Here is a 6,000-nt window from a genome sequence, read left to right as displayed (position 1 = left end):
AGTTATAATCCTTCCTTTGGATTCTTTGTCAGGTGTTTCACTTAAATCAGTCTCACTGGAGGTGGATGGGGGGGAGGGAATCAAAGGGTGGAAAACAGTAATCCGGACCCAAACGGCAATGGTACCATAAAATTCTACTTCCTAAAAGACAGACCAAATGACTGAACCTTCACTAGTCCCTTACAGGAAACACCTGAACCACAAGACACTGGAGAGGGTAGGATCAAGACTGACCTAAATCTCCTACATCTTCCTTCCCTCCCTCTCCCCCTCTCCCCTCTATCTCTCTCCTCTCTAACTCTTGTATATTAGTTATCTTTTTCCTCAATTTCTTAGTGGACACTGACCTGTAACCCCCACTTCCAGCTTGGGCCTACAATCCACAATGAGCTTTTGATCAGAGAAACCTACAAGGTTTCCCAAAACAATGACAGACTTCTGTCAGAGTAATTGATGACCCACCAAGGGCCAGTGGTAAGACCCTATTGCTGAAGACTCCATACGCAGCTGACACGTAAAATGGAATGACATGGCTGGAAGCCAGGAGAGAGTCAGTCCCCAGACAGTCAGCGTGTCTAGTGCCAGAAGGCGCTACATAGGCGACTGGGGGAAGTGACCAAGATCTGTCCAAGCAACACATTGTTTAACCTAAGTAGCAACAATTAACCGGATGTGATACCCACACAAGTGCAATAGTGGTACACAGCCATGGTGAGGAATCAATTGCTCTTGATTTGGCTAACTGATCCACTCAGTGGTACTAGACCCTTAGCTGGAGCTGGGAAACAAGTCAGAACCATACCCAAACACAAGCCCACTCTACAATATCAAGCTACCATCAATCACGGGGTATAAGAGAGCCTACACCTATCAAACTGTCTATCAAAAAAGTAAGTGTTATCTCAATTTTCTGGGTGCTAACTTACTCTCCGTTGGAGAATCTGCTTCTCTTTTCCAGATAGATGCAGATCCTAAGAAGAGATCTGCCCCAACATACCTCAGAAGGGGCCCAACTGAAACTAAGGACAACTGGCGAAATAAGCAAGGGTGATGTTTTCCTGTGAACTGGATACCAGTACAAAGGGGAAGGAGACCAATGCAGAGAAAAATCAACTCCTACCAAATCAGAGAGCCAGAGCCTCAGAGGCCCCCAACACCTCAGCACTGTAGCAGACCAAAAATGAACCCAACATGGCTCAGGGAAATCTTGCGGAAGAGGGGGCGGAAAGAATGTCAGAGTTACATGTTGGGTCATGATTTTCAGAGACACTTATCATACTAATAACTGGGGGCTAACTCCACAATGCACGACCCATTTTCAATAACAAGGAGGGTCTAATGGGAGGGGGTAGATCACAGATGAGCCTAAATAATGGTACCAAACTGCCTGTATTTACTGAAAAGAAAACTAATAAATTAAATTAAAAAAAAAATCAGATGGCTGGGGCTGGAGAGATGGCTTAGCGGTTAAACGCTTGCCTGTGAAGCCTAAGGACCCCGGTTTGAGGCTCGGTTCCCCAGGTCCCACGTTAGCCAGATGCACAAGGGGGTGCACATATCTGGAGTTCGTTTGCAGTGGCTGGAAACCCTGGCGCGCCCATTCTCTCCCTCTCCCTCTATCTGTCTTTCTCTCTGTGTCTGTCATTCTCAAATAAATAAATAAAAAATGAACAAAAATATTTAAAAAAAAAAAAAAAGAGTGGGAATTGAAACAAATAGGTAATCTAACAAAGCCAGAGTCCCTGAGGATGTGTATTGACTCACACCCTTAATCCTGTTGACTGGAAGACTGAGATTTCTGCAATGGTTTCTGGGTCAGCCTGGGCCAGAGTGAGATCCTGCAGACAGAAGAAAGACAAAAAGGCACTATAAATCAGGAAATATCAAGAGCAACAAAAGTCAATCCCAAGACACAGCTCAATTAAGAATGGCAAAGCTGACTAAAAGCACATCAATCAAATCTAACACATAATCTGCCCTGATGTGGAAGGTGTCATTAGAACTTCCAGTGCTGGCCTGTATGCCTGGATTTGGACAGGTATTGACCCAGGGTAAGTAGGCCCTTTTGGGATGGCTTCCAGTCTCACCTATGCCAAGTGCCCACCTGGTTCCCTTTGTGTTGCGCTGTGGGCTCAGCTAGACTGATGGGGTCTGGTGGATCTGCTGTTCAAATTAACTGTGCTGGATGCTATGAGGCTGAAATTTCTTGGAGTCTTGAGCTCTCCGCGGTGGTTCCCGGTATTGGAAGTTGGGAAAGGGAGGTTGCTCAGGGTGTCTGAGGTTGTTCTGTAGCTTCTCAGCTGGCCCTTGTCATCTTCTTTTGTTGAGTTGAGTGGCTTGTGTGAGTGGAGAATCCCTTCACCATAGTTCGGATCCTGCTGGTTCAGGCAGGGCCACGTATGTACCTCTTCTCAGAGAACTGGAGCCTCAACCGGATTTGATTCTGACTCATTGTATGGTTTCTAGAAGCTTTGGGTTTCTCCTATTTCTTTTCTTGGGTTAATAATCCATTACACAACTTTACTTTGTGGTAGAAAAGTGTATTGTGATGTTTTCTGTCTCTCCCCACCAGGCTGTTTGGCACGGTGACTATACCACCATCTTAACCCTGCATTCTCTTATTCAGAAAGGAAAATGACATTGGGTAGTCAGTCTGAGCAGAGCACACTGTAATTGGTCTAAGATTCTTTTTTTTTTAATTTTTTTTTTTTTTTTAATTTGAGAGCAACAGACACAGAGAGAAAGACAGATAGAGGGAGAGAGAGAATGGGTGCGCCAGGGCTTCCAGCCTCTGCAAACGAACTCCAGACACGTGTGCCCCCTTGTGCATCTGGCTAACGTGGGACCTGGGGAACCAAGCCTCAAACTGGGGTCCTTAGGCTTCACAGGCAAGCGCTTAACCGCTAAGCCATCTCTCCAGCCCCTAAGATTCTTTTTTATTTCTTTATTTATTTGAGAGTGACAGGGAGAGACAGAGAGAGAGAGAGAGGAAGAGAGAGAATGGGCAAGCCAGGGCCTCCAGCCTCTGCAAACGAACTCCAGACATGAGCTCCCCCCTGTGCATCTGGCTTAAGTGGGTCCTGGCGCATCAAGTCTTGAACCAGGGTTCTTAGGCTTCACAGGCAAGCGCTTAACCCCTAAGCCATCTCTCCAGCCCAATTGCTGTACTTTTTTTCACTTACTGTATTTGTGTAATGCATATTTTTTAAAAGACAGAATTTCTATTCTTCTTTTTATTTTATGGGTTTTTGTTTGTTTGTTTGTTTTTTTCTTTTCTTTTTTTTTTTTTTTTTTGAGGTAGGATTCTTTCTCTGGCACAAAGGTGACCTGGAATTCACTATGTAGTCTCAGGCTGGCCTTGAACTCATGGCAATCCTCCTACCTCCACCTCCTAACTGCTGGGATTAAAGATGTGTCACCATTTCTGGCCAAAAAGATATTTTAAAAATTGTGAGGATACCTGTATTGTTTTAAACTAGTTAGCCTGTTTAATAATATTTTCTTAAAGGCGTCTTCCTAGTCCTCCCAAGATATCTCTTGATAGAGCTTGCTTCTTTCTAGACAGAAGTGATCTCACTGTTTTCTTTTTCTTCTCTTCTTTCTGTGCTCATACAGCTCAATCTCTCTACGATTTAATTTCTTCTTAGCAAATTTATCCTTACACAGTGCACTTTTTGGGTATGCTTGAAAATAATTCATGAAACTTGTAAGTATTTTAATAACTTGCCTGTAGTAACATCCAAATCATATAGTTGGCTGTCTTTACTCAAGAAATGCTCCTTTGGACCAGTATTTACTTTTGCAAAGCTGAACTACACAGATTCCTACCATCTCCAATTCTTTGTTTGTTAATGAATCCATTTTTGTCTTCCACAATTTCAGGGAGGTTCTCTCCCTGTGTCCTTCATTGGTATGGAAGAGTACATCATTACTTAGGACACGTTATGCCCTTTTCTATTAAGATGGCTTACACATGCCCTTGACCATGCAGCTCTGTGGTAACACCTCCTCTAGGGACAGAGTACATTATTTCTTCCTCAGTGAAATTAATTAAGCCACATGGTTGGCTTTTGAGATTGAATGTGGATGAAAGTGAACTAATCATGGTACTAAAGTGGGTGTTAGAAAGACCTCCTGTCCTTTTGTGTCTTATATTCAATTATTCACCAGGGAAACTTTCCTATATCTCCACACACCTAAAGCAACAAGTGAAAGTGGCCCATGAAACTAAATCCTAACTGTCCCTCAGTCTGAGCAGAACTGTCCCATATGTTCCATAGAATTTAAGTCAGCTTGCTTTCATGAACGATAGATATTTTCAGATTGTTTGTTATACAACATTCCCATGCCAGTGCCTGAGAAAACTCAACTTGCCTAGAAGCAATATGCCCACTTAAGGTATTCATGGTTATAATCATTCTTCCTAAAAGTTTGTCAGTGACTGGGTAGTAAATAACCTTTATCAAATGGCCATCCCAAAGGGATTCTTGAAACCCCTTTGAGTTCTAGGTTTTTTTCTAGTAGCACAAACATTAGGACAAGAGGAAGATGAGAGGTCTTTACAACCTCAATCACCTATAGGAAGAGGATCACTTCCCAGGTTTTGCATATTCTGTTAGCTTGATTGATATAACTTCCTATAATCCTACATTTGTTTTCGTATTAAATGGGACTTCTGTAGCCTACTAAGCCAAAAAAAAATCTTAAGTGTACAATGTGGTAATATTTTTCAGAAACTATGACAAGGTCTTAAAAGAAAGGCATTGTAGAGATTTGAGGCACAATTTAATGAATAATTCACCACACCACTTTGTTTCCAGAAAAGGCGAGTTGAGGACTCAGGAGGACATCGGGTTGCTCTCTTCTCTATAACTGATGAGTGCACCTTGGAATAAACATAAGCACCCTCTCGATCAGCTCAGGTTGTATACATTCTTCTGGGCATATGACAAAAACACTGCCTCATCTCTGGCTCCTTGCCTTTGTGGCCAGAGATCCGTGAGGAGCAGATTCACCTTTCTCGATGGTGTGGGCCAGCAGAACTTGAACAGTAGATTACTGACAGGAACCTACAAAGAGCTGGGAAGAAATATTTCCCCAGGAAACCCTCAGCTGCATGTGTTGGTAGCCAGAGGGAATCCTGAGAGACACCTTCCCATCCTTGTCAGTACGATTTCTCTACCCAGTGTAAAGTAAACTAGACAGCAGCTGCATCTGGTCACCCTCAGAGGAACAGGGAGTGCAGCTGGTTTGTCTTCCACAGGGCCTTGCAGTTACACGGTGCCCACTCTGGCACCTGGACAGCTGGCATCCTTTCAGGAGAACTTCTTAGAATTCTATTTTCTCTGCTCTGAAACTTGCTGCTGCTGATAATTATCCAGTGACCAGTCGAAGCTAACCCCAGGAAATGTATGTGGCTCAGTAATCCCTCTGTCAGCGTGAGCTTCCCTCTGGTGAAGGTGGCTTGCTCAGGAGCGAGATAGCTTGCAGTTGGGGTAAGATAGCTGGGGAGCCTCTGGGGAAATTGATTTAGACTATGCTTTTTCACAGGATAATGGAAAAAGGAAGCAATTTTTCCTTTCCCCACTACTAAGAAGTTAAGTCTTTTTTAGCTCCTAAGGACTATTTTTTACCCATAAGAACTAGCGGAGTAGCAATCAGCCTTGTGTTTCTATGCAAATGGGGTTTCTTAATAAATCTGAATCATTCACATGTTAAATAGGCTTCTTAATATTGGTGGTTGAGGATCATGGTCACCCACTCAAAACCTTTTTGGGGAAGAGGCAGACCACAAAAATGATCACTGCTGCCCTGTTGAGATAAATTCTAGCTGACCTCTGGTTTTTGGAGAGGCAGTAGAAAGTGGTGTACTGACTGTACAAGCCAGAGAACTCAAACCTTGCCTATAGAGGGATGGTGCCACTCAATTCTACATGGCTGTTGTGACTTGGAACTCAAATCCTTTCTCTGAAACAAAGAGCACCAGCAGAAACTGCATCC

The sequence above is a fragment of the Jaculus jaculus genome, chromosome 4, assembly GCF_020740685.1.
Source record: "Jaculus jaculus isolate mJacJac1 chromosome 4, mJacJac1.mat.Y.cur, whole genome shotgun sequence".
Classification (NCBI taxonomy): Eukaryota; Metazoa; Chordata; class Mammalia; order Rodentia; family Dipodidae; genus Jaculus; species Jaculus jaculus.
Note: the sequence above shows the minus strand (reverse complement) of the source record.